The following is a 26,001-nucleotide window of genomic DNA, read 5'->3' as shown; positions in this document are numbered from 1 at the left end:
ATGTAATCCTATGAGGATAAATCATAAAATATTTACAAATAGTCCTATTATGTATTTATTTTATCTTGCTTAGGTTGTTTTTCATTTTAATAACTAAACAACATTACTTTTTCTTATTATTTATCTGTGAGGCTAAATTCACTTTGCAGGTTCACAGTGTCCTTAGAAACTGCAGCAATTGTTTACAGTTGCTATGGCAATGCAACTAGAATGTGAGGAAAGCTTTACTTCTCTTAACCAACAGTACATTTTTCCCTCCTTTTTTTATATATATATATATATATTTGTTAATGCTAAAAGGTCCACGGTGGTGCAGCGGTAGCATTGTTGCCTCACAGCAAGAGGTTTTCCCATTCAGTTCTCGGCTGGAGTGCGGGGAGTGCCTTCTGTGTGGAGTCTGCATGTCCTCCCTGTGGTTGGGTGGGCATTCGAAATACATGCGTAAATGGGTGTGCCTTCATTGAAGGTTGAACGTCGAGCTGGCACCTCGGCATTCGTGAAAATCTACTGCCAATCATTAGTGGACCGGAATTCAGCTGTGGCGACCCCTAACCAGGAAAAGCCGAAAGACAACAACAACTAAAAGGAGATAATTCAAAGGACATATGTACATGAATGGAACATTTCAGAGTTAATCACGAACATGTCCCCAATCCCAATAAGCATAACAGTGACTATCATTAATCTAATAAATATTGTAATAACCATTAATTAAGTTCACTATTCCAATTAGTCTACCTTAAAACTAGATTATTTTAGACTATTATTTATCTATGTATAGATAGTGCGTTATTAAATATACACAGACTATATTAGTATAGTAAATTGGAGAGAATTTAGAAAGGGAGACAAGATGCAGTTAAAATAAATAATGAGAAAAGAGAGAAGAGAGAGAAAGAAAAGAGAAAATTAAGAGAAAATACACATATGCTATGCATGTTGATTTACAGTATAAATATTTTATGTGCTATATAACCCTCCTTCTGTGAAAGAAAAGTACCCTGTTTTACATACCTGAGGTAATGTGAAAACTCTCATGTCTCATCTGTTTTCAAAAAATATAGATAAAGATTCCAGTAGTTAGTTACCTTTGTTTTAAAACTCCAAGCAGTAAAATTGGTCCTTTAAAGTAATGTTAAAACAATTCATATCATAGTAGATGTTTTGAGAGATTTGGCTGTAACAGTATCAGTCTTTTGCTTCTTCTTTTTGACGTCTGTCCAGACATTTGTTTCTTTTGTTCTCTTGAGAGAAGGTGACATCCAAGCAATATCTTCTGGTAAAGTAATCACATTATTAGTTTTAATAAATTAAGAGGTTTCCTCTAAGTCAATAAAAGTCCTCATCTCGTTGGCATACAGTATTCTTATCTTGGCTGGACATGCAAGTTGTGCCTTGATGTTATTTTGTTTCAGAAACTTTATCATTGGCCACACTTTTTTCCTTTGTTCCATTATTCTAGATGAATAGTCGTTATCAAATCTTATCAGGCTCTGTTTATATTTTAGAGGTGCCTTCCTCCAAGTAGATCTTAAAAATCAGTTCCTTCTCTAAGTATGAAAGAAATGTGATACTTATTGACCTAAGAGGAGAATTTGAGTTAGTGGCAGGTTTCCCAAGAGCTCTGTGTGCCCTTTCAATGCCAAAGGAAAGTTCTTCTTTTAAATGTAAAAAGTCAGGGATCCAGCTTGATAAAAAAGGAAATAATATCCTCACCTTCTGTGTTTTCAGGTAATCCAAAAATCCTGATGTTATTTCTCCTCTCCCTATTTTCCAAGTCATCTACTTTATTAACTAACCAAGTGTTTTGTTTAAGAAGCAGTTCTTTCTGTGTTTCTTCTTCCTTAAGTCTGCTTTCTAAGTCATTTAGAGAAACCTCTACGCCTGTTATCCTTGTCTGGTATTGTAGCAGCATTTCCTTGAGGGTGTCAAACTGTTTTTGACTGCTTGTTTTAAGATCTTCTAGGTTTTCTTTAAAAATCATCCATCTTCAAAGACAACTCCTGCAGGGTAGATGTCATCTGTTGTAGTCCCTTCTTTAAGGCAGCATCCTGTTGAGAATTCCTTGAGTTGCTCATTTTAACAAGTGAATATATCTCCAAGCTTTTTGACAGGAAATTATTTGTAAAACTTCACCAAAGTTTCTAATTATGTAAATTAGTCCTTTATCTATAAGATTTTATACTTTGAAGAAAAAAAAATATTTTTTCCTGTCTAATTTAACTAGTTATATGGAGCTCTAAAATGCTGCTGCTTTCAGTTAGCCATTGAGGCTCTGCCCCATTACTGGCTAATTTACATGTCTCTGAGTCGCAGTTAATACCACAATGAACAGATCTTTGCTAATCTGCATGCTGCAGTAGTTAACTGCTGTGACCACATCGAGTAGCCATAGGTATTGGCCTTCAGTTAGCCTCCCACACAAAGTACACATTTAAGCACAAACGCACACTCACACACACACACACACACACACACACACACACACACACACACACACACACACACACACACACACACACACACACACAGACACACACACACACAGTCCCCAAACCTGTTCCTGATATGTATTTGTGCAAATGTTGTTGGGGCACAAGTGTTTTATACATGGTGGCTAGTGTTCCTCTCAGACCCCGATCAGCATACTACTGTAAGTGCCATTATGGCAAAAGATTATAATCCCTGGTTGCTAGTGCTTTCCCCCACCCCTGATCCCTATACTACTGTAAGTGCTTTTATGACTCTCTGGTGGCTAGTGGTCCCTCCCATCCCATATCTCTGTACCATATTATGAACACTGCCTTTTGTCCATATTCACTACCATGACATAGTGGGCAAGCCATACTGATATACACATCCAAGGGATTTCTTTAATGACTTGGCATGTAGATGCAGTCATGAAAATGGTCCTGGGAGAGAGCGACAGAGACAAAGAGAGAGAAAGAGCACATGGCTAATTAGCATATGTCTCTCCCCCAGACTGCCTCATTTAGGGCTGTTTCTGTGGCCATGCTGTATGCATGGCCACATAGACAGCCCTAAATGATGCTGCATTTCTTTATGCTAAAACACTGTGCAGTACTGTACTAGGGTTGCTCCTGAATTCTAAAAGGTTACTGCAGCATGAAGATGTAGGTGTACATGTCATGGTACCTTATGAATTCCTCCTAGTGTGGCTTGTAAGCAATGCATCAAGTTATAGGTTCATAGGTTCATAGGTTCATACTCAGCTATCTGCCCTAGGGCATTTATAAGCCTAGCCAGAGTGTGTTTGGCTTTCACCACCCATTTTAAATTAATTTTGCTATGCCCTTTTTTGAGGTTAGTATACTGTGCCTCTGTCTAACAATGACACATAAGTGATACCCAGGGTAAACCTACGATCTCCCATCCACTCATCAAGATTCCTCTTGAAGAGAGTCAATGAGGGACTCTGCCTAACCTGGACTGGGATTTTATTCCAGAGTGAAGGGAGCCTCTGGGTTATGAATCTGTCCCTCCAGCATGTCCTATTTATTTCAGTGCTGAGGTTCAAGTCTCTCGAGTGCGTAGCTCGATGGGATTTGGATTTTCTGAGGTGCACCATGTCCATTAATTCCGGGTTGGACATGGCTTTATACATCAGGCACAGATCGCCTCTGAGCAGGTGGTATGCCACTGAGTAGAGCTGGAGTTTCTTTAACCGAGCAGCATATGGCATCTGTTTGAGCCCTTTGATCCTCTTGGTGAGGTACTTTTAGGGTCTTTCCAGTTGCTGCAGGTGTCTGGTAAGGTACTTTGCAAAAGGGGAATTGTACTCAATTATGGGCCTGATGAGGGATGAGTAAAGAGGCATGATGACCTCCCCTGATCTAGATGTGAATCCCTTCATGATTAGGTGGGCTATATAAAATGTTTTTCTAACCACTTTGGCCACGTGGTTGTCAAATGAGAGATTGCTATCAACTTGGGTCCCCAGGTCCCTAATTACTTCTTCTGTACTTAATGGATTACCACCTATGTGGTAATTTGTGGGCATTTTGATTTTGCCAAAGGGGATGACTATACACTTTATGGCATTTAGCTTGAGGCCATGGCTCTGGCACCAGTTGTCTGTTTCTATGAGGCCCTTTTGGAGGATGCTTGTGTCAGCTGGAGAGTCGATTATGGCAGCCAGTTTGCAGTCATCTGTGAACTTGGTCAGCCACAGTCCTTCCGTGTTGGCCTGTACCTCCGAGAAATATATACCGAACAAGAGAGGTCCCAGGACTGAGCCTTGTGAGATGCCACTTGTAACTGGTTTGGAGTCTGACATGACTCCAGCAATTCTAACCATGTGGGTTCTGTCTTTGAGCCAGTTTGCAACCCATCTAGTGACATAGGGGTTAATATTTAAGCTGGTGAGCTTATCTATAATGCCCGAGTGGGGTATTGTATCGAAGGCTTTTGCGAGGTCCAGGTAGGCTGTGTGGACCACCTTCCCCTCGTCAATGGCCTTGGTGACTGTTTCAAAGAAATCAACCAGGTTTAAGAGGCAGGATCTGCCCTTAACAAAGCCGAACTGGGTAGGATCCAGTGTCTGTAGGTCCCCAATATCTTTATTTATGAGGTCCATGATGATCCTTTCCATAGCTTTGCAGACCAAGCTAGTCAGGCTTATGGGGCAATAGTTTCCAGGATCCATTGAGGCACCACCTTTGTGGAGAAGGAATACTGTTGCTCTACGCCACTCTTTGGGTGCATATCCTGTAGTAAGGCTGAGATTGAATAGTAGTTTTATGTTTGGGTTTAGCTCTTCTTGGAGTTCATGTAGGACGCAGCCTGGGACACCGTCTGGTCCCATTGATGCTGTGTTTTTTGCTTTGGAGAGGGCGGCTCTTACCTGAGCATTTGAGATGTCAGGGGGGCAGCACTCTGCTGGGATAGATATTTGCCATTTTGGTGGGTATGGGGGGGAGAACTTTGCGCTGAACCTGTCAGCTAGGATGTTGGCAATGTCTGTGGGTTCGGTGTATTTTTTGTCATTTTGGACTAATTCTGAGCATATCTGGGAATTCCCACCCAGGTTCCTAACATAACTAAAGAAAGCCTTGTGATTATCCTTAGTGTCCTGTGCAATTTTTCTCTCAAAGCTGGCCTTAGACGATTTTATGATTGCCTGTAGTTTTTTGCTAATACTGATCAGAGATGCCTTCCCTTTTTGGGATTTTGCTCTATCATGTAGCAGCTTCCTCCTTCTATTGTATAGTTTGTTTATGGCTAGGGTCCACCAGACAGGACATCTGCCTTTGGAGGATTGGGTCTTGGTTTTATTTGGGATTGCCTTATCCATGCATTCCTGAAGGTGTTCATAGAATGCGTTTATAAAGGATTCTGCGGTCTTGGCCATATTTTCCACAAGCCCGGGGGCTTTGAAGGATTCCACCTCAGTTTTGAGGAGTGTGAAGTTTGCTTTAGAGAAGTTTTTCACTGTGGTTTTCTGGGCAGGGGGTGGGGTCGGGATGTGAATATCCAGTGAGATTAGTTTATGGTCTGATCTTACCAGTGAGGGATACACTTCTGGTCTGGAGCATAGAGTCCCCATGTTGGTGATGATCAGGTCCAGTATGTTTTCCCCTCTTGTGGGAGTGGTAACAAGTTGTTCCATAGCATTTGAGTTGATAAATTCTAGGAACCTTTGTGCTAGGGTGTTGGAGCTAGAGTAATGCCCCCAGTCTATGTTTGGGTAGTTTTAGTTGCCCAATATAATGGTGTTTGGAGAGACCTTCATATTTTCCAGTGTTCTCAGGAAGGCCGAGTGGGGTTCCTGGGTTTGGGAGAGTGGTCTGTAGCAGGCTATAAACTGGAAGGCAGTTTTACCCACTGTTAGTTGCACATGGATAGTCTCTGATGCTTCATGCTGTGCCACCAACCTGGAGGTGTGGGTATCTTTGACGAATATTGATACTCCCCCTCCTTTTGTGGTTCGGTCCAAGTTTTGGGGCCGAAAAGCATGGTATGAGGTATAACCTGGTAGTGCTGGGGTGCTCTCGGGAGCCTTGAACCAGGTTTCTGTTACTGCACAGATATCGATGTTCTCTATGCTAAGGAGAGTTTTGAGTGCGTGCATCTTGAGGTTTAGACTTCTGGCGTTGAGTAGCATTACTCTTAGTTTCTTATCCCTTGTGATACCTATGGAGGTGGGTTTGTCTTTTGAGCCTTGCCTAAAAAAGGCATAATGGGGGTAGCAAGAGCCTTTGCCAATATCCAAAAGCCCAGGGGTGGCAGGTGCAAGCCATCCCTAGCAAAGCATCGTGGCTTGTCGAGCATGTCATCCCAGGCTGACAGGCATTGGATCCCCTTTGAATGACACCAATACTTAAGCCAATTGTTGAAATTGATCCTCTTGTCTTCATATTGTGGCATCATTCTTGGTGAGGGTAAGATGCTACTCAAGGTCAGGGTCATACCAGCCTGGGCTACATGCTCAGAGAGCTCCTCTATGTCTGTTTTCATGTAGTCCAGGGAGGTATGTCTCAGGTCATTCACACCAGCATGGACAATGACTGAGTCATATTTGTGCTTGCCTTGGAGTGACCTGAGTGCTTGTGTTATGTGGAAGATCCTAGCACCCAACAGGCAGCTCACCATGACCTTCTCCTTGTTCAGCCTGGTGAGCGGGACGTCAGTGTGCCTGACGATAGAGTCACCTATTACAAGTGTATCAGGTGTGTTGTTTAGCCTTAAGGGCTGTGACTGTTCGGCACACTGGCTTTATGACCTATGTGTTGCACGTGTTTTGTTTTGGGTAGCGGTTGCTTGGGTGTCTGCTTTGGAAGTCTCTGCTGCTTAGGCAGATTTTTATTTAGAGCCTCCAAGTATGTTTTTTTGTGTTTATGTGTTTGGTTTGCTGTCGTGGTAGGTCTATGTGAGACTGGAATTGTAGTGAGTGTGGTTTCCTTCTCCTCCTGACTGGTTATGCCAATACTGAGTTGAGAGAGCTTAGCCTCCAGTTTGGCTATATGGTTGTATCTCTCACATGTGTTGGAATTTGTTGGGAGGAGGAGAGGGTTGTCTGTGTACATGAGGCCATTGTAACATTGCCTTAAGATTCCCAGATTCACCAGCTGGACCGGAGAGGAGATTGACAACTGACCTTTGGACATGCTAGAATAGTACTGGGAATTCCTTTATAATTGAAAAAAAGGGCCAATGGGGAACAAGGTACTCAAGGGGAGTTTGTGAGGGTGTAGTGCTTTTAAGGTTTTAGTGCTGACTTAGTGAGCAAGTGCCAGGTAACTTAAATGCAATGTGTTACAGGTAACTTAAATGCAAAAACAACAAACAGTAACTTTCTTTCAAGTAAAACAAGGAAATAAGTACAGCAAGCAATGCAGATATCACTAGGGATCCACAGATGCACTGAAAAGATGCATTTTAGGTGGAATTAGCGTTTCAGGGAAATAACAAGCCAACAAACAACAAGCATACAAACAAAGCTAGATTCAGCAGGCCTGGATCTAGTCTATGCTACAGCAAACAAGGTGTACCAATTTCAGTAAGAAACAGTTCAAATATGCAGGCACTATAAGCCTTTAACCAGAAACACCCAGCTCAGAAGGGCAGAGTCCAGCCTCTCCTCCCACAAGAGTGCAGACCACGAACCTTCTTAATGTAAAATAACTGGCCTGAAACCCAAGTGCTTAAATCAGAACTAATACAGTTTTAGAATAACAGACACTGAGCCCTCAATCAGCAGTTTCCAACTTAGAAGGATGTAAGCTACCTGTCCTGCCACCACAGTGCAGGCCACAAACCTTCCTAATGTAAAACAACTGGTCTGAAGCCCAAGTGCTTAATCCAAAAGAGTTAGTATGATAGCTACACTTTAATCTAGTTACTACCAAGCAGTAATAAATACAATTGAATACTTTAAAGAATGCCTGGATTAGTGCTCAAGTTATACAAACAAAGCTAGATTCAGCAGGCCTGGATCTAGTCTATGCTACAGCAAGCAAGGTGTACCAATTTCAGTAAGAAGCAGTTCAAATATGCAGGTACTATAAGCCTTTAACCAGAAATTCCCAGCTCAGAAGGGCAGAGTCCAGCCTCTCCTCCCACAAGAGTGCAGACCACGAACCCTCTTAATGTAAAATAACTGGCCTGAAGCCCAAGTGCTTAAACCAAAATTAATACACTTTTAGAATAACAGACACTGAGCCCTCAATCAACAGTTCCCAACTTAGAAGGATGTAAGCTACCTGTTCTGCCACTACAGTGCAGACCACAAACCTTCTTAATGTAAAACAACTGGTCTGAAGCCCAAGTGCTTAAACTAAAAGGCTTAGAATGAGTTACACCAAGCAGCAATAAATACAATTGAGTACTTTTAAGATGACACAAAAGCAAAATAAAGTAGGAAGAAACACAAATACAGTAAAAGCAGATAATTTTTTTTTTAAGTGGAAAGAGGGAAAGGAAAGAGACAAAGGAGTAGCAGAAACTAAGCTGATTGGCCTTCTCAAATGCTCTCCCTGTACTGGGTAGAATGAGGTAATGACACTAGACTGGGAAGAGGGTCCCAGATCAAATTTACACTAGGGGCGGGCAACTGCAAAGCCACCAACTATAAAAACACTATACCAACAGGGAGGGTGGGAAACAAACTGCAGAAATGTTTCTCACAGCTGAAAAGTAGCAGTGAGCCTTTAAATGAAAGTTTTAAACAGCTAAAAGAGCCCCTAGAAAAAAAGAGTTTAACTGCAACAAGTTATCAGAAACAAACAACCCAACAGATGCTTAATAAAAGTGGACAGTTTCCAGTTAATACCTCACACACAGTGAAACTAGCTAGAAAAATACACAGTACACAAAGTATAATGATTCCACTGGGGATCAAACCCAGGACCTTCTCCATGTGAAGCAGACGTGATAACCACTACACTACAGAACCTCAGTAAGCAAGCAAAATAAGATTAAATATTCCTGTTATATTTTGTTGGGTATCACAGAATAGGGCTTGCCAAAATATCATTAACTTGTCACTGTATATTGTTTCCAAGAAGTAAACCAAATGATACCTACAAGCAGGTAAATAAAGTTAAGTATTCCTGTATTTTATACTTAACCATAAATTGCACTATAAGGTATCACAGAATAATGCTTGTCAGAGAATCAACAGCAAACTATTTGTCAATTCTAAACAGTTTATTAAATCATATATACAAATATATAAAATAAACTGCAGTATTCCTCTTGATTGCATTTGGCAGAAAGCTGTTACTGTTGTTGATTAAAGAATAGTACTTGTCAAACAAGAAAACCATTTGAAATGTCAGGACTCAATAGAAAGAGTCCCAAAATGTGGAGACTGAATGGCAGAAAGACCTGACTTATATATAAGTTTTTTCCAAGGTATGGCAATCTCAGAATTGGTATATATAACTTTGGTGGAGTAGGGGGCTTCCCCCCTTGTGAGAGTGGAGTGCAGGGGGGTTTGCCCCCCATGAAAAAAAGAAGTTTTAAGAGAAGAGCAATTTTGGTGATTTGCTTTCCTCCTGAGTTTTTTTTTTTTTTTTGGCTTTTCAGCACTCAGTATTTTGAGTGCTGACATTTCAATAGGGAGCCCTCAAATAATCAAAACAATGCTGCTTTATGCTGTTTCTCCACTAAGCAGTGCACCAGGTGATATTTGCAAATATGCAAATTTAAGTGAAATATTCTTAATGCTGATATTTGACCACTCACTACAGGGTATCATACAATAGTGACTGTCAAACAATAAATGTGATGTTGCTTCTCACACACACATATCATCAGTGTCTTTATGCTGATTATTTGTTATGTATCCTGGCATTACAATTAATATTGTGATAGCAGCAGTTTCCTGTCTGGCAAAAAGTAAAAAGAGAGTCAGTTCAAAGTGGTAATGAGCTACATTAAGCAGTCTACCATTTAACAGAGAGGCTTAACACTATCAGCTGTTAATGAGATGCTTCCTGTAGTTCAGGGCTTGATCCCCTCAACCTCCATTTGCCTCCACTTTGACTGTGAGCATGTCACTTAGACAGTGCTCCTAGGTTGCCCAAGAAAAGGGACATTTGTGTCAGGGCAGCTTGTCAGTCAGTCATAGGATCATAGGTGGTTGCTAGGCTAATGGCCCTAGAGCCTTATTAGTCTATCCATTCATGCCCCACTTTCCCAATTATCAATGCCAATGTGCTAGAACAGCTTTGGTAAATATGTAATTAACACTTAGGATATCTACAAATCACCCCTGCTGATAAGGGACACAGGTAACAAGCCAGGTGTAAACTTGTGACTTTCCATTCATTGGTCCAAAGTATGTTTGAAAAGGCTTAGGGAAGAGCTCTGTTTCACTTGAATGGGGAGTCTGTTCCAGAGAAGGGATAATCTCTGAGACACATACCTATCCACCCAACTTATTTTGTTTATGTCACACATGAAGTTTAGATCCTTAGATCAGGTTTTACTACTGCTGATCATTTTGTGAATATGTAGTGGCTTCATCAGGGCTGGATCAGAGAATGCCTCGTAGACTAGGCATAGATCGCCCCTCCGTAGTCTGTAGGAGACAGAGTATAGGGACAGGGCTTTGAGGCAGTGCATATGACATATTATTTACACTCTGCATTCTTTTAATGAAGAACCTCTGTGCCTGGTCAGGTACATGCTGAAGGGTGCATTGTACACAATTATTGGTCTAATGACAGCTGAGTACAGCAGAACTATGATCTTCTTAGATCTGGATGCCATGCCCTTACTGATAAGTTGCACCACGTAGAAAGATTTTCTTACTACCATGGACACATTTTGATCAAAACTCAGGTTACTATCAATCTGAGTTCCCAAGTCCTTTACCACAGGGTATCCTCCTAGGGGAGTGTTATCAATGTTGGAATTTGCAGGGGTAGTCCTCTTATCAAAGGGTATAATTATGCATTTTCTGCACTGAGTTTTAGGCTATGGTTCTGGCACCAATTATTTGTCTGTGTCAGAACTTCTCGGGGATATCTAAATCTTTGGGGGATTCAACAATTGCACCCAGCTTGTAGTCATGAGCAAATTTAGTCAGCAAAAGGCCATTTACGTTGCCTTGACTTCAGACAAGGATCTTCCAAACAGGTGTTCCTAGTACTGAGCCCTGGGGGACATCACTAGTAACCAGCCCCTAACTTTATGTGTACTATCTATGAACCATTTAGTTATCCATTGGTTGACACAGGGATTTATGCTTAAATTTGTGAATTTATCTATAATACCAAGTGTGGTATTGTGTCATATGCCTTTGCCAAGTTAAGGTAGACAGTTTGCACCATTTTTCTCTTGTCCATGCCTCTAATTACCTCTTGAAGACGTCCACCAAATTTAATAGGCATGACCTGCCTTTAACAAAACTGAAATGTGACAGGTCCAATTTTTGAAGATTTCTTATCTCTTTGTTTCTCAGGGCCACAGTAATTCTTTCTATGGCCTTGCATATAAGACTAGTCATACTTATGGGTCTGTAGTTCCCTGGGTCTGCTGATGGTCTCTCTTTGTGTAAAGGGATGACAGCTATAGTCCTCCATTCCCTAGAGACAAAGTCCCTCTGGAGGCTGTAGTTAAATAGAGATTATAGTTGGCCTGACAAGTCATATTTCAAGCTATTTAGGAGGCATTTTGAGATATTATCAGGACCAATAGATGCAGTGTTTTAGCTCTGCAGAGTGCAGATTGGACCTGGTTTTAGATAGTTGGAGAAAAATGGTGGTGGGCATTTCTTGGGGGGAACTGGGGGTGCTAGGAGGTTGAAATTGGAGATAAATTTATTGGTCAACAAATTTGCTATATCCCCTGGTTCTGTATAAAATTCAAGAATCTTTGAACCTGCTTGTTAGTGGTTGTGTATATATCCCAGTTTATAATGGAATAGTTGAAATAACCCATGAATATAGCATTTGGCTGATTTTTGAGCGACTCCAGTACATTGAAGTATGTGGTATGGTTATCATGGGTCATAGATGGGAATGCATGGCTAGTAAGAATATGGTATTGTTCTTTACCTAAGGTTAGTTGGACATGGAGTAGCTCAAGAATGTCATGTTGTTTGATCAATCTTCAGGTGTGCTTACTTTTTATGTAGATGGATATACCTCTGCCTCTTGTTCTTTCTTGTGCAGTAGCTGGTCTAAATGTGTGGAAGGAATTATAGCCTTGTACTGCCAGGGTGCCTTCCATGGCTTTAAAACATGTCTCAGTAACTGAACAGATGTCAACACTCTCCAGGATGAGGAGTACTTTCAGGGAGTGAAGCTTCTTGTTGAGACTCCTAGCACTGATCAGTAACACCTCTAGTTTATCTTAGATAGAATTTACTATGTTGGAGGATTTGGCAGATTGGCATTACCTAAAAAAGGCATTATAAGGCTGGATAATGTTTTATCCTATATCCTAGAGGGGACAGGTGCAGACTATCCCTGGCAGAGCAGCATGATCTGTCAACCATATCCTCCTAAGCTGACAAGTATTGGGCCCCACAGAATGACACAAGTAACTAAGCCAGTTGTTAAAGTCAGTCATTTTGTGTTTATATTGTGGTATCATGCTTGGAGAAGGTAGAATGCTGCTCAATGCTAGGCTCATATCTGTCTGGGACATATAATCTGGAAGTTCTGTCATGTTATCTTCATATAGTCAAGGGAAAATGATCTGTGAACAGGTTTCAAACCCTGCATCATCTGTACAGTTTCTCTAAGCTCAATATATTTACATGTTGTACCACAGAGATAGTTAATAGATAAATTAAAAATAATAAAGAACTTAAAAAAATAAACAAAAAAACTATTAGTAAATTTAAAAGTAGCAATCTCAAGAGTGTGTGTGTGTGTGTGTGTGTGTGTGTGTGTGTGTGTGTGTGTGTGTGTGTTACACAAGAGAAACAGTAGCCCCACCAGAAAAAAAGAAAAACAGTTACATACTGCTACATTGCTGTGCATATATACCATATAGGTTCCTATTAAATGATCGAAGATGAATTCTTTAGAATGCGTCTTGATCGAACTTGAAAGCACAAAAAGGCAAAATAGCTAAACGGCATATAAGCAAATTCTTTCCCTAGGAAAGAAATCGCTTGGCCACTTCTGTTACTTTGCCATTTTCGTGACTGTACTGCGATCTCGGAGGTGGTTTACGTAATGTTTTAATTTTTTTTTTTTTTTTTTTTGTGGAACAGCGATTTTTTTTCCTTGGAAAAAAATCGCTGTTCTAAGCATTCAAGATTGTAAGCTTTTTTAAGCGTTTGATTTAACATAGACCCTACCATACATAATGTATGGTCTTTCTCTATTCCTCTCTATGTGGTATTGCAACAGCAGTTCTTCTGGGTCTTGTTTTGAGCTGCATTTGCTACAAGCTCACTCACATAGTACCTTTAACTTATGTAATGTCACAGTGTCTCACTCAGTGGACTGAATTCAGGATACTTAACATACAATACAAAATGCGGTCATTATAAATGCTTAGGCATTGTTAACATGCTGTCTCCTTAATTTCAGTCATCCTTCCAATGGGGTTCATATTAGACGAACAAGAACCCTAAACCACGCACACTCACATGAGTGAAAATGCCGGGAATCGAAAGTGGGATTGCGGGGTCATGTTACAGTGAGGAGTGGGATACTTGCCCTTTCCTCACTGTAGTGCGACCTCGGAGTTAGAATATATAGTTAGCAGGGGGTGAGGGGGAGCAACCCCCCACAATAGCAACTTTGATCACTGATTCGATTACTCTTAAAGTAACCCCATAAGTAATCACAACCACCACACTCCACATAATTTATTAAACAAGTATGAAATGGAAGTAGACAGCATACCTTTCTTCCAAATCTGTTTGACATACACACACACACACACACACACACACACACACACACACACACACACACACACACACACACATATCTATGGACAGTTAGAGTAATCAAGCCTACTGTATATCATCAGGATGTGTAAAGACACCAGAAAAGTTGTAGAAAATACACACCAACATATTGAGGACATGAAGACTCCACACACAAGGCACCCCAGTCAAGAACCAAACCAAAGAACCTCTTGCTGTTAGGTGACAATGCTACTTACTCTGCCAGTGTGACACCCCCTTAATTTTATATCATGTCCTAAAGTGTACAAAAATGTATGCCTGGATATCCATGATACATTTCATTATAGTGAATGGCTCTGTACTTTTTTGTGTCTTCCTCTTGCAAGAAATTGGGCTGTTTTTGTCCCCCACACCACTATCAGTCTTTTGCATGCATTTTCCACTCACTCATCCACCTTGTGGGGCATGTCAGGTTAAAGTACCAGCCACTCCAAACCATTATCCAAGCAGCCACAAGAGTTTTTCCCCTTGTGTCTCAGTAATATTGTAGAGGTTGATTTGCAGTGAACATATGTCAAAGAAAAGTCACCCACCTCCATGAATACCATAGACCTCAATGTCTTGCTTCTTTTAATGAGCAGATGACTCCAGTCTCCACTAAAATAACTGAAGTTTCCATACTTTCCCTGGCATACATCCCTTTTTCTTCAGTGCAGACAAAGGAAGACATCATGCTATTTCTAGCTGACTCTTCCAGTGCCTAAGCTGGTATTTAAACATGTGTCTTCTGTTTCAGATGCAGGTCATTATTCATCTATGCCATGGTGTTGGCAGTGGATATGTATATTTAGTAGACATTATATAACCTGTTCTGGGAATATAATATAGTTCCTTTAAGTAACCTGGTCAACAAAATGGACTGTTGGTACCCTCTTTTCAACCACAGCCTTGGAGATCTAAATACAAACCAAAAATACAAATTCATACAGTATTTATGTAAAGCAAACAACAGTATAAGGTGAAAAAACATACTTATAATTGATACTGTGCATCAAAGTTCAACAAAAAACTTCAGGAGCCATTGTTTGACGGCAAAGCAGCAAAGTTAAATGAAACATTTGGTGGTCTGACACTCTCAACATTTGGGTTACTGCTGCAGTGTGCCTGCCCACACATTTTCACATTTTTTCAGTACTTTTCTTAAGACATTTAAAATGAGAGGCAGAGACTTCCTTTATATGTTACCATGGAGACACCAATGAGTAAGTGTAAGAGACAGCATAGATTCCTTTATATGTAACCATGGAGACACCAATGAGTAAGTGTAAGAGACAGCATAGATTCCTTTATATGTAACCATGGAGACACCAATGAGTAAGTGTAAGAGACAGCATAGTTATGAATGAGGAATGAAGGGATTTACTTACTGTGCAACTAAAGAAGGAGATAGAAAAAGTGGAGTGGGATAGTTAATTAGATTTGGAAATCCATATGCACGGGTGAAATTAATATATGGAGAATAAACTGAGTATTATAATGAACAATTATTTAATACAGTTACAAGTCTATATGTTTGTGGTGACTATAACTTTAGTCCTTACAAAAATCTGACTCCTGACAATGACACCTTATGACACAAAGAGAAAAATACAAAATAATGTCACCTAGCCAGATGTTCCAGTCCCTGAGCTCAGGTCAAACAATGCATGCTTGCCTCTTATGTTTCTTATCTCTGTAACACCGCTAGTATTGTACCTTTACAGGAAGTGTGTATGCTATTGTTGTACTTCCTTTTGTGACATCAAGTTTGAATGATTATAGTGACTGTAAATGTACAGTAAAAGAATTTCCCAACTCATCTTGAGTTACCTAAAAAGGGTTTATTAACTGTCTGGAATAAACTCAAGATGGGTAAAGATAAAGGCATGAGCAAATTAAAAAGATAACAGGGACTTTTTTCTAAATGGAAACATAGTTGTTAGCAGTGATTATTATTAGTTGTTCAACTTGTTTTCATTAAAAATAAACCAAAAATGTCTTGAAATGTTTTATCATATAGATGTTCTGCATGAACAAACTTGAAGAGAATAGCATAATATTTGTGAAGATGAAGAAATCGCTGTTGGAGTATTTTGATTTCCCTTGATCAGCCTTCATATGTTAATCTTGCACTGAATGATTCACTGATGGTGACTTTAGAATTATCAGAAGTTACTTCCATTCCCAGGTTCTGTGAGGCTCATACTGTAACCTGGAGATGGCATTTCCCTGGCTTTTTTCATGCAACATTTGAATGGACACATTGCTGTAGGGTTGGGAATCATAGTATGAGACAGAACCACCGGAATACCATAGAGACGGAAGCACATAACATCTTGTGACTAAATTGTGTGGGGTCTTTTCCTGTAGTGTTTTTTTTTTTTGTTTGTTTTCAATACTCCTCAACACCTTAGGTCTATCACAGCCATAAAAGTGTCCTAAAAATATCACTAAACAGTCACCTCAGGGACTCGTGCCAATGTCACTGCTTTGACAACAATGGTTATGTGTACCCCTCAATAGATCCTCCTGCAGTCTCCACCTGTAATACCTACCCCTGCTAATCCTCTCAGGGTTTGACTTACTCTTGCATAAGTGTGCATGATATTCTCCTGACCCTAGTCTTCTAAGGTAAACTTGGTAGTTTGTAATTATGTAAATATTGCCTTCTGAGATAAACTTGGTAGCTCATTCTTATGTAAATATTTCTCCTTTGCAGATGGCATATATTTTACGTTACACTATTATTTTTCTGTTGTGTTTCTGTTGGTCTATCTATACTATAATATTATGTAACTCGCTGCATTTTCTTTATCTATTCATGTATGCTAACACGCTGTAACTTGTTTTTGTCTTTCATTTGATCAGAGTCATGCCTGAAAAAGGTCTTTTGGATAGAATTTGGTCATTGTTTTTCATTAGGAAGGCAAGCTCCAACTATGAGTTTTGCCCCATGTACCTCATTAATATAATCAAATTTGATGCCACCTCATCTCTGGAAAAGGTAGATATTTCCCTTTCGATTAATTACTTTCTGAGTGCTTTTATCATTATCTGCTCTTCATAATAGTGACATTCGTAGCAAATGTATGTTTCTCTGTAATCTAAACAATTCACTTGTCTAAACATGTTATTGGTTACTACTGAGAAAAGGCACTTATGTTTAGGCAACTTTGCCCATTCAGTTAAATAATAATAATGGTAATAATAATAATGCAAATATAATGCAGAGATAGTCCTGTAGATAGGATAATTTGACTTGTGATATATTCAGTTTTGCTCTCCTTCCCAAAAGTAACCATCCTCTAGCAGCTGTGAGAAGTCCGCTGTCTTTAAAGGAAAACTCCACCCTAGAACTCAAAAAACATATTTTTTTCACTGTATCTTTGTAGGGTTGCCACCTTTTCAAATTTCCAAAGTTCATAGGTTCATAGGTTCATAAGTTGGTACTAGACTATCGGCTCTAAGGCCTATGCAAGCCTAGCCATAACAATTCCCTGGATATTTCTTCCCACAATATTTACTTCTCTAGACCCCTGTCTAGCAGGGCGACTGACGTGATCCCAGGGGTGAATTTCCTATCTCCCATCCAATCATCAAGGTTCCTTTTGAAGAGGGCCAATGAGGCGCTCTGCTTGACATGTATGGCCAGTCTATTCCAGAGTATGAGGAGTCTCTGGGTCAGGAACCTATCCCTCCAGCATGTTTTGTTTATTGTGATGACAAGGTTTAGATCCCTGGAGCGTGTAGCTCTGAGGGATTGGGACTTCTTTAAGTGTAGCATGTCCAACAGCTATGGGTTTGACTTGGCTTTGTATGTTAAGCAGAGATTGCCTCTGAGTAGATGATATGCGACAGAGTATAGCTGGAGTTTTTTAAGGCGGTCAGCGCAGGGCATCTGCTTTGACTCCAATGCAAATTAATAAAAGTTTTAAAAACTACAAGCAAGTTTCTGGTACATACACAATGCTGGAACCATATTGTAGGGGAGAAAAGAAACCTAACGATTGAGTTAAACTGTATGAGAGGGTGGAGTTAGGGTCCCACCTGTCCCACTTTGCGAGGGACAGTCCCTCTTTGAGGAGTTGTGTCTTGACAAAAAATTGTAAAAATGGCAAATGTCCTGAGATTTTAGGACAAAATTATTTCCTATATTTTATGTAATAGTTGCATAAAACAGTTATTCTGTATCTAAATACCTAAATGTTATAAGAAACAGAATAAGCAACTAAAATGCTACAAGAATAAGCTTTTATTTAGACAAAAAAGTTAGTTAAGTTCGAACCTTTCTACTGACCATGAGTATGTGTAGGCCTGTAAAATCTGATGTTTGTACCAAAAATGTCCCACTTTGGCCATTTGAAAAGGGGGCAACCCTAGGTGGAGTTTTCCTTTAAGTATCACTGGATTCCCACAGTCTTTTTTTTTTATTGGCTCCCTGAATGAGACTACAACTTCAGTAAAGCAGAATAGCCTCTCCCTACACAGACAGAACCCCAGCATCATCTGTTTACCAGTGTATGTTTGACAATATCCCAAACACTTTATTCAGTAGAAGAATGATGCTGCAATTAACTATACAGAGATCTACTACATAGTAAACAGCTATCAGGACAGTACAACTAGCATCATCACTGTTTTGCTAGAGGCCAGTATTCCTTACATCTCCCTAAATGACTTACCTTTTCTCCTGTTGTAAACCTTATGTATTAAGCTCCATCTCCACTTTACCTCATTCCCCTACAAATTAGTTTCAGAAGTAAACCACCTAAATGAGCACTCCTCTCTTTCCTTTTAATATCTTACGTCTCTCTGAGAGTGACTGTGCTCCACTTTTTTATCATTTGGCTTACATGTTTGGCTGTTAGTATATACTTTTAGCAGCTGTAATTTATTTAACATCTTACTCCTTTAACCCTTGTTAACCTTTTTCTACATGCTTCTCCCCCTCTCTGTTTCTCTTGCTACCTACCGATATCCCAGCCTGTCAGCAGAAGAGTTCTGACACTTACCTTTCTGAATCTACTTGCAAAATCACTGTCTCTACTTACTGTTTTTCTTTTCCGCTTATTTATTTATTTTATTTATTTTGCATTTGTTGACCGGGCTAGTCTAACTAGATACATGTCCATTTTCAGTAGAGGCCCAGGGAGATAAGCTCCAAAATTAAGCTAATGTAACAGGAGTAAAAAAGAAAAAAGAAAACATAAAACTAAAAATGTTAAATACATTATTGATGTAGGCTAACATCGCAGAAACTAACATCAAAAGACTCATGTGTACAAATTTTAGCAATACAGTAGTTCTAGAAGCAAATATCTGTGGTTTAGGGTTTGACATTTGACTTGTAGAAGAGTAGGAAAGAAAGATTCAATCTAATTATTAAGTTTGTTCAGAATTTTACACACATATAACATAGCTGACATACATACAAAGCTGAAAATACAAGTGCCTGGAGCAGGGGTAAGGTTCCACTGTATGTACTATGGGGAGGTTCACAGAAAAGAGAAGACTAGAAAATTAGAGTAAAGGAGGCTTAGTAATCCCACTAGGTGGTTGTGGGAAGGGGGGAAAAAACAGTAATACTGTACAGTTAGTGTTAACCTGGGTTGATGCATGGGCATAGCCACTGTGTTTTAAGGAGTAATTTTAGTTGATACTTTGAGTGGTAATGATGAATGCAATTGTAGGTTGCTGGGGAGCCTATTCCAAATCTTCCCCACAGAATTAGAGAATGGGGAGTCTCCTGCTTTATTATAGGATTTCTGGATGGCTACTAGTAATTTATTTGCTGAGCGAAGGGTAGTTAGACTTCTGTAGGGGGAGATTAGGCTACTGAGAATAGGAGTATTGTTGGTAATGATAGAGTATCTTATGGGTGATAGTAAGTTATTGAAATAGTAGCTGGTTATGGAGTTCTAGCCATCCTAGCTGCTTGAGATTTAGACAATGGTGGGTTCTAAATGGTGAGCCAGTGGCAAGTCTGGCAATGTTGTTATAGGAGGTTGCCAGTTTATTAACCTTATCCACTTCATCCCAGCTGTAGGTGGAATCTGCTCCATTCATCCTTTCTGATCTCAAACTCACTCTGCTGTCCTACAATGCCCAAATTCCTACCAACCCCCTACTTAATTTACATTAATACCCCAATTTTCCCACACCTTCCTATCAGCCTCCCAATAACATCACTATCTGCAAAACCAAGCACCCAATTCATGTTACTCCACCAGTCTACTACATATATTGCCTCAACAAGCATTTACTTACATCCTTTTAACCAATCAGCTCAGCCTCTACCCCTTCTGTCATAGCTAACATCTTTCCTACATCATTTCCTCCCAGCCACCTTTTTCTTCCCCCTCTACTCACCAAATACTACACATCTTCCACCATTTTGTTTCCTTGGACCCTCTTATTCTTATCCTTTCTTATATATGTCTGTATATTATATTCATAACATCTTACATCTGTTCTAACTGCCACTCTTCTCCAGCTCTATGTTACTTAATCTCACAACCACTACCATCAAAACCCTGGTTACTTTTTCAACCATTAAACCACTGTTTTTCCTCTAATACCATATATCTTTCACTCCTTCTTCTTTTTCCCACTATACCCTTATAACTTTCACCCTGACCCCTAATTATCCACTTCTGTTCTTTCCCACTTAACTTCTCTTCATCCCCACCTCCATACTCCATACACCCACTATCACACCACCAACATATAAACCCGGATAACAAACCCAACCCAACTTCCTTTCTCAGATGATATCTTCATAATAGCACCAAACCTTTTCTCTATTACCTATATCCATGTCTGCAGATACAAACTACACCTTAATAATCAAATAAACCAGAAACTAGGCCAAGAAAACAAATCCAGGATAAAATGATTTTCTACCACCAATCTCAACTACCCCTACAGCTAGGCAGAGACATAAACCCTAACTCAGGACCCACAGAGCTCCATAATTCTAATCAGACAACTCCTCCCATTCAGGTTTATACCAAAACTACCCCTCCTCAGAAAGGCTTCTCTTTAAATACCTTCCACATCAGCATCAGAAATATCTGTAACAAAATTACTGAATTCCATACTTGGATAACTAGTTTTACTAAAAAATCTTGATTAAAACCCAAATTAAAAGATAAAGAAATCCTACCATCAGGCAAACAGAAAACACAAAATAATGGTAGGAGTTGCTAGTTTCTATAAACTTAATATCCATGCAACTCTCTCTCCTTGCATCCCCCCACTATTCAGTAATTCTGAAATCCTTATCACATCCCTCCAACTAAACCCACACAAGTCCTTAAAGATAATATGCAATTATATTTCTCCAGGTAAAAACATTAATATGGCAGAAGAATTTTTCAACTGGGCCTCATCAAACTCCCTCAAGAAAAAATAATTCTTGGAGATGTTAACATCAGTCGATTGTCAGTATCTACTAACAGGCCTGCTGACTCTATTGACTAATATGGCATCTCCTAAATGATTATTAATCCCACCCATTTCAGTAAAAATAACAATAAAGAGACAATTCTTGATTGAATTTTAACATCTGCACCCAATAAGTTTACATCATTTGGAACCCTGGCAGACTCACTTAGTGACCACTTCATTATATTCACTACCAGACAACAAACCTCAGTATACAGAAAATAATGCATAAAACCAATCGGCAATCTATCTCACCACAACAAAGACATCTTGATCTCTAACCTTAGACTAGTAAATTGGAATAACCTTAAACATCTTCCCTTAGATGATGCCATAGCTGAGTTCAACAACATTTACTAAAATATTTTAAATGATTTTATTCCACTAAGAAACAAATGCATTAAAGTCAAACCTGTCCCCTGACTATTCAAAAATTTGAAACCAAAATGAAGCAAATAGATAAAGTCCAGAAAGAATGGTTCATAAACAAAACCCAAAATAACTATAAGACATATAGACAGCCAAGAAATCTTAACAAATTTGATAATAAAAAATACTGTTCAACACTTGAGCATTCACTCAGTACAATCCAAAACGTTCACCAACTAGACCTTTCTTTGACTTCGAAACCTAAGAAGAAACAACACTTTAACATATAGTATATTCAACCTTCTCTACTTCCATTCAAACTCTTTCTCTATCACTTCTTATCTACCATTCTGTCAAATCTCATTCTCTCCTATTAACTGCATGTATTTGTCTGTCAAAGACATATCACCTCACAAATCTTTAAAAATGACTTTCATAAATTCAATTTCCTGACATCTTCCTATTCTGATTATCTCACTAGCCTGTACTATCACCTATGAAGTGACTGCATGCCCATCCTCCATTAATTTTTTTTATCTTCTGTCCTTCTTAGTTTCTTTTGCTTCTTTGTCTTTTTCTGTCTTAATACTACCTTACTATTTTTAGCTCCATTAAATCCTGATCTGATGTTATCTGTGTCATTATTGATCATGGATGGGTCTTGGATACGACCTCAGATCTGAGCCAGCAGAGTGAGTGACAGCTCCTGAGCTCGAGTTCCTCCCCTCCCAGGAATCCTAGCTACCCGCAATCCTCAGATCTCATTTGCCGCAATTCGTGAGTAGATGTTTCTTTTGAAGCTCGAGCTACAGGTGTCAGATAAATGGTTTAAATCTGCTTTTTTTCCCTCCTTCTATCTTTCTCTCTGATAGTCTTTTAGGCTAGTTTTAGTTTTAGTTTTCCTCCCCTCCATCAGTTGCTGGTCAGTCCCTGAGGTTTTTTTTCCCACCCTTTCCCCTTCTGGTTAGCTTTCCTTACTTTCCTTCCCTTTTCTTGGGTTAGGGAGTGTGTGTGTGTGGTGTGTGTGTGTGTGTGTTTGTGTGTGTGTGTGTGTGTGTGTGTGTGTGTGTGTGTGTGTGTTTGTGTGTGTGTGTGTGTGTGTGTGTGTGCGTGCTGGGGGTTTGTTAATTTGTATCTATGATGTCTGACAAACCCATAGGTTTCAGATCCTGCTCCTCATGCGGTCGGTAATTGGCTCCAGTTGATACACATGAGGAGTGTGTCTACTGTCTAACAGAGCCCCATTTAGAGGTTGAATGAGACATTTGTGCAGGATTCAACCCTAGGTTTCTCCTAGACCATAGGAATAAGTTCTTGTTAAAAGGACTGGCTAAAGGGAGTCCTCTGGTCTTGGGCACCCCTCTAAAGCTCCTTTATATCCCAAGAAGAAGCACTCTTCCTCTCGAGACTCCCCTGCAAAAAGGATGAGGTTCTTGGATCCAAGTGCCCCAGATCCAAGCCCAGCCTCAGGGGCTTCGGCTCCAGCATCTTTGCCTTGGCTCCCCCAGCCAGATCTGAATCCAATGAGACTAGGAAACTCTCAGATCCGATTGGATCAAAAACCCCATTGGATCCAACTGCTCCACAGGATCCTTCAGTTGGGTCCTTGGTGATCTCGGATCCATCCAGGCCATAGGATCTGATGTCCCTCTTGGATTCTATCTTAATTGAGGATCTTCCACCTCCCTTAAAAAGGTCGGATCCTAGGCATTCCAGTAGGTCCTCTTCCACAGACCACAGGCCATCAGCACAGTCAGGCCATTCTTCGGTTTCCTCCATATCTACCAGGAGGTTGCTCCTTTCAGACATGGATTGGATGATGAGGAGCTTCCTCAAAGCACAAATGGGTCTTAGCTTGTTACCCTCCCCTAGCCATGTGCCAAGGGGCTCTTCACCCTCTACAGACCTCCTCTTTTTCCATCAGACTCCTATGACTTTGGTTCCCCAGGGTCAGACCTTGGCCTAAGGAGAGGCCACCAGTGTCAGGTAGAGTTCCCATTCCCACTCTGCCTGGGTCCCTGGCTGGTTCAGCTACATTGCCATCAGAATTGGCAATGCCTCAGTCTCAAGAAGTCAATGGGGCTACTGATGTGAGGATTCTGGTCTGGAGTTTTCAGACCATTCCTTTCCTTTAAGGGCATCTGCTTTGGACAGCTTAGGACCCATATAATCAGGGGTGTTGGTGCTGTGTTGGGGTCTCCCCTTTTGCCCCAGTCATCTTATCCAGGCAGGGACATAGGTAGAGCCTCTTCCAGCCCATCAGCTATCGGGGTGATACAGAGGACCATTTCTGGTTGGTCTGCAGCCTCTGCCTCAACTCTGGACCCACCCCTGCCTTGTTCTTCTTTGGGTGGTGAGTCCTCATCATCTGTCAGGGGTCAGCCCTCTCATGAACACCTTCAGAAGGGCATTACCCCCATTGGGGTTCCTTCCTCTTCTGAGTCCTCCCCTGAAGCCAGAGTGGTTGAGCCTCCCTGGAAGAGGACATGCAAGAAAAGGCACCTGGATTCCCCTCTTGAGTCCCTCACAGAGGACACAGACTTTGAGGAAGGGGACAGGTCCCCCAGACTGCCACTCAAGGAGTTGTCCTTTGGGGACATCCCTGAAATCCTTAAAGAGAGGAGCGGTTGGTCTTCCCCCACCACATCCTCAGAGGAGTCCGTCTTCCTGAAGGCATTTGGGATGAGCCCATCTTCCTCCTGGGTGTCTCCCCCTATGGATGAGCTAGTCCAGCTTATTTCCAGCAGGGTGTGGAAGGAGCTAGATACAGTAGAACTGGTCCACAAGAGAGCAGACAAGCTCCTTAGCCCACTGAAGGACAAAACTTTTTGAGGTAAAGGTGCCCCTGTGGCTGTCATTATGGTTGCCACAGCCACTAAGAAAGAGCTCATGGAACAGAGCTCTACGGTCCATCCCCCTAACAGGGAGTCTCAGAAAATTGGCCATTTTGGGAAGCATGTGTATGCCTAAGCCACTTACGGACTGAGGTCTACTAATTATATGGCACACTTCACATGGCTGCAAAGGGATTTGATGTTGGAGATTTCCTCTTCCCTTTCAGAGTTGTTGCCTTCAGAGAGCCTTAAACTGGTCTATCCAAAGCTTTCCACTCTTACATCCCTTGCTAATGCCTTGATGAGGTTGATTGCTAATGCAGCTAAGGCAAGCTTTTGAGCAGCAGGCACCGGCATTGCCATCAGGCACCATGCCTGGCTTCACCTTTGCGGGTTTGCGGACAACTTCAAGGCGTCCTTTACCAATGCCTTATTTGATGGATCTACATCGTTTGGTCCTTCTGTCAAGGAAATTCTGACCCTCATTGAGCATGAGGGAAAGACTTTGTCCACAGTTGGGATCAGGTATTTACTCTCCAATGGTCCTTTTCCAAGACTCAGAGGGGTAGTAAGAAGCTCTGGTTCCATAGGGCTCAATCTTCCTTCCATTATGCACCCCAGGAGCCTTTTCCTCCAGCTGGAGAAGGGGATTTGAGGCAGATGGCACCCCAGAGGCAGAGGAGGTCTGCAGAATCAGGGGTCCTGAGAACCCTTCTCAGAGAAGCCCTCACAGCACTCCAGTGCTGCCTGACTGTCCTGCTCTAAAGGCAGTCGGACAACATATCTCCTTGCACCCCCTGGTTTGGGCAACTAGTACCTCAGATGAGTGGGTGCTAAGCACTGAGTCAAGGGGATACTTCATATCCTTCGAACAACCTCCCCCAGTTCAGAAGTCACTCCCAGATGTTCCACCCTGCCAAAGGGAGTTATGTCTCACAGAGGTTCAAGACCTTATTCAAAAAAGAGTAATTCAGGAGGTCCCAACAGGACAATGAGGATCCAGAACTTACTCTTCCTTCTTTTTAGTGCCCAAAAGAACATGGACCTGTGTCCCATTCTGGACCTCAGCAAGTTGAATTTATTAGTCAAGAAGTCAAAGTTCTGGATGGTTACTGTTCAGTCCATTCTTCCGCTGCTGTGCAAGGGTGATTGAATGTGCTCGGTGGATGTCATGGACATGTACTATCACATAAAAGTAGACAGGCCCTCCAAGAGATTCCTGCACTTCTGGCTGGGGGCCAATCACTATCAGTTCAGAACCTTGCCCTTCGGTCTCACGTCAGCCCCCTGGGTGTTCATCAAATGTATGGCAGTGGTTGCAGCCTATCTCCGGCTGCAGGGATTTCAGGTCTTCCTGTACCCAGATGATTGGCTTCTCATGTCTCCCACAAGGCATCATCTAACACTAGCCTTAGATTACACTCTCAGCCTATTTCAAGATCTGGGCAATAGAGTCAATCTTCCCAAGTC

The 26,001-nt window shown here is 40.9% G+C and overlaps 1 protein-coding gene and 1 non-coding gene across 2 annotated transcripts in view; one reads left to right on the top strand and one right to left on the bottom strand.

Moving 5' to 3' along the window:
• Window positions 1–26,001, top strand: part of LOC122788965 (disintegrin and metalloproteinase domain-containing protein 9-like) — a 1,117,261-nt gene that overhangs the window by 447,515 nt on the left and 643,745 nt on the right. The window lies entirely within an intron of this gene.
• Window positions 8,842–8,914, bottom strand: TRNAV-CAC. The gene has a single exon. It is a non-coding gene; the product is annotated as a tRNA-Val (tRNA).

This window comes from Protopterus annectens, chromosome 14.part0 (genome assembly GCF_019279795.1).
Source record: "Protopterus annectens isolate FY-2018-M chromosome 14.part0, PAN1.0, whole genome shotgun sequence".
Lineage (NCBI taxonomy): Eukaryota > Metazoa > Chordata > Ceratodontiformes > Protopteridae > Protopterus > Protopterus annectens.
The sequence above is the reverse complement of the archived record's forward strand: the minus strand, read 5'-3'. Positions and strand labels throughout refer to the sequence as shown.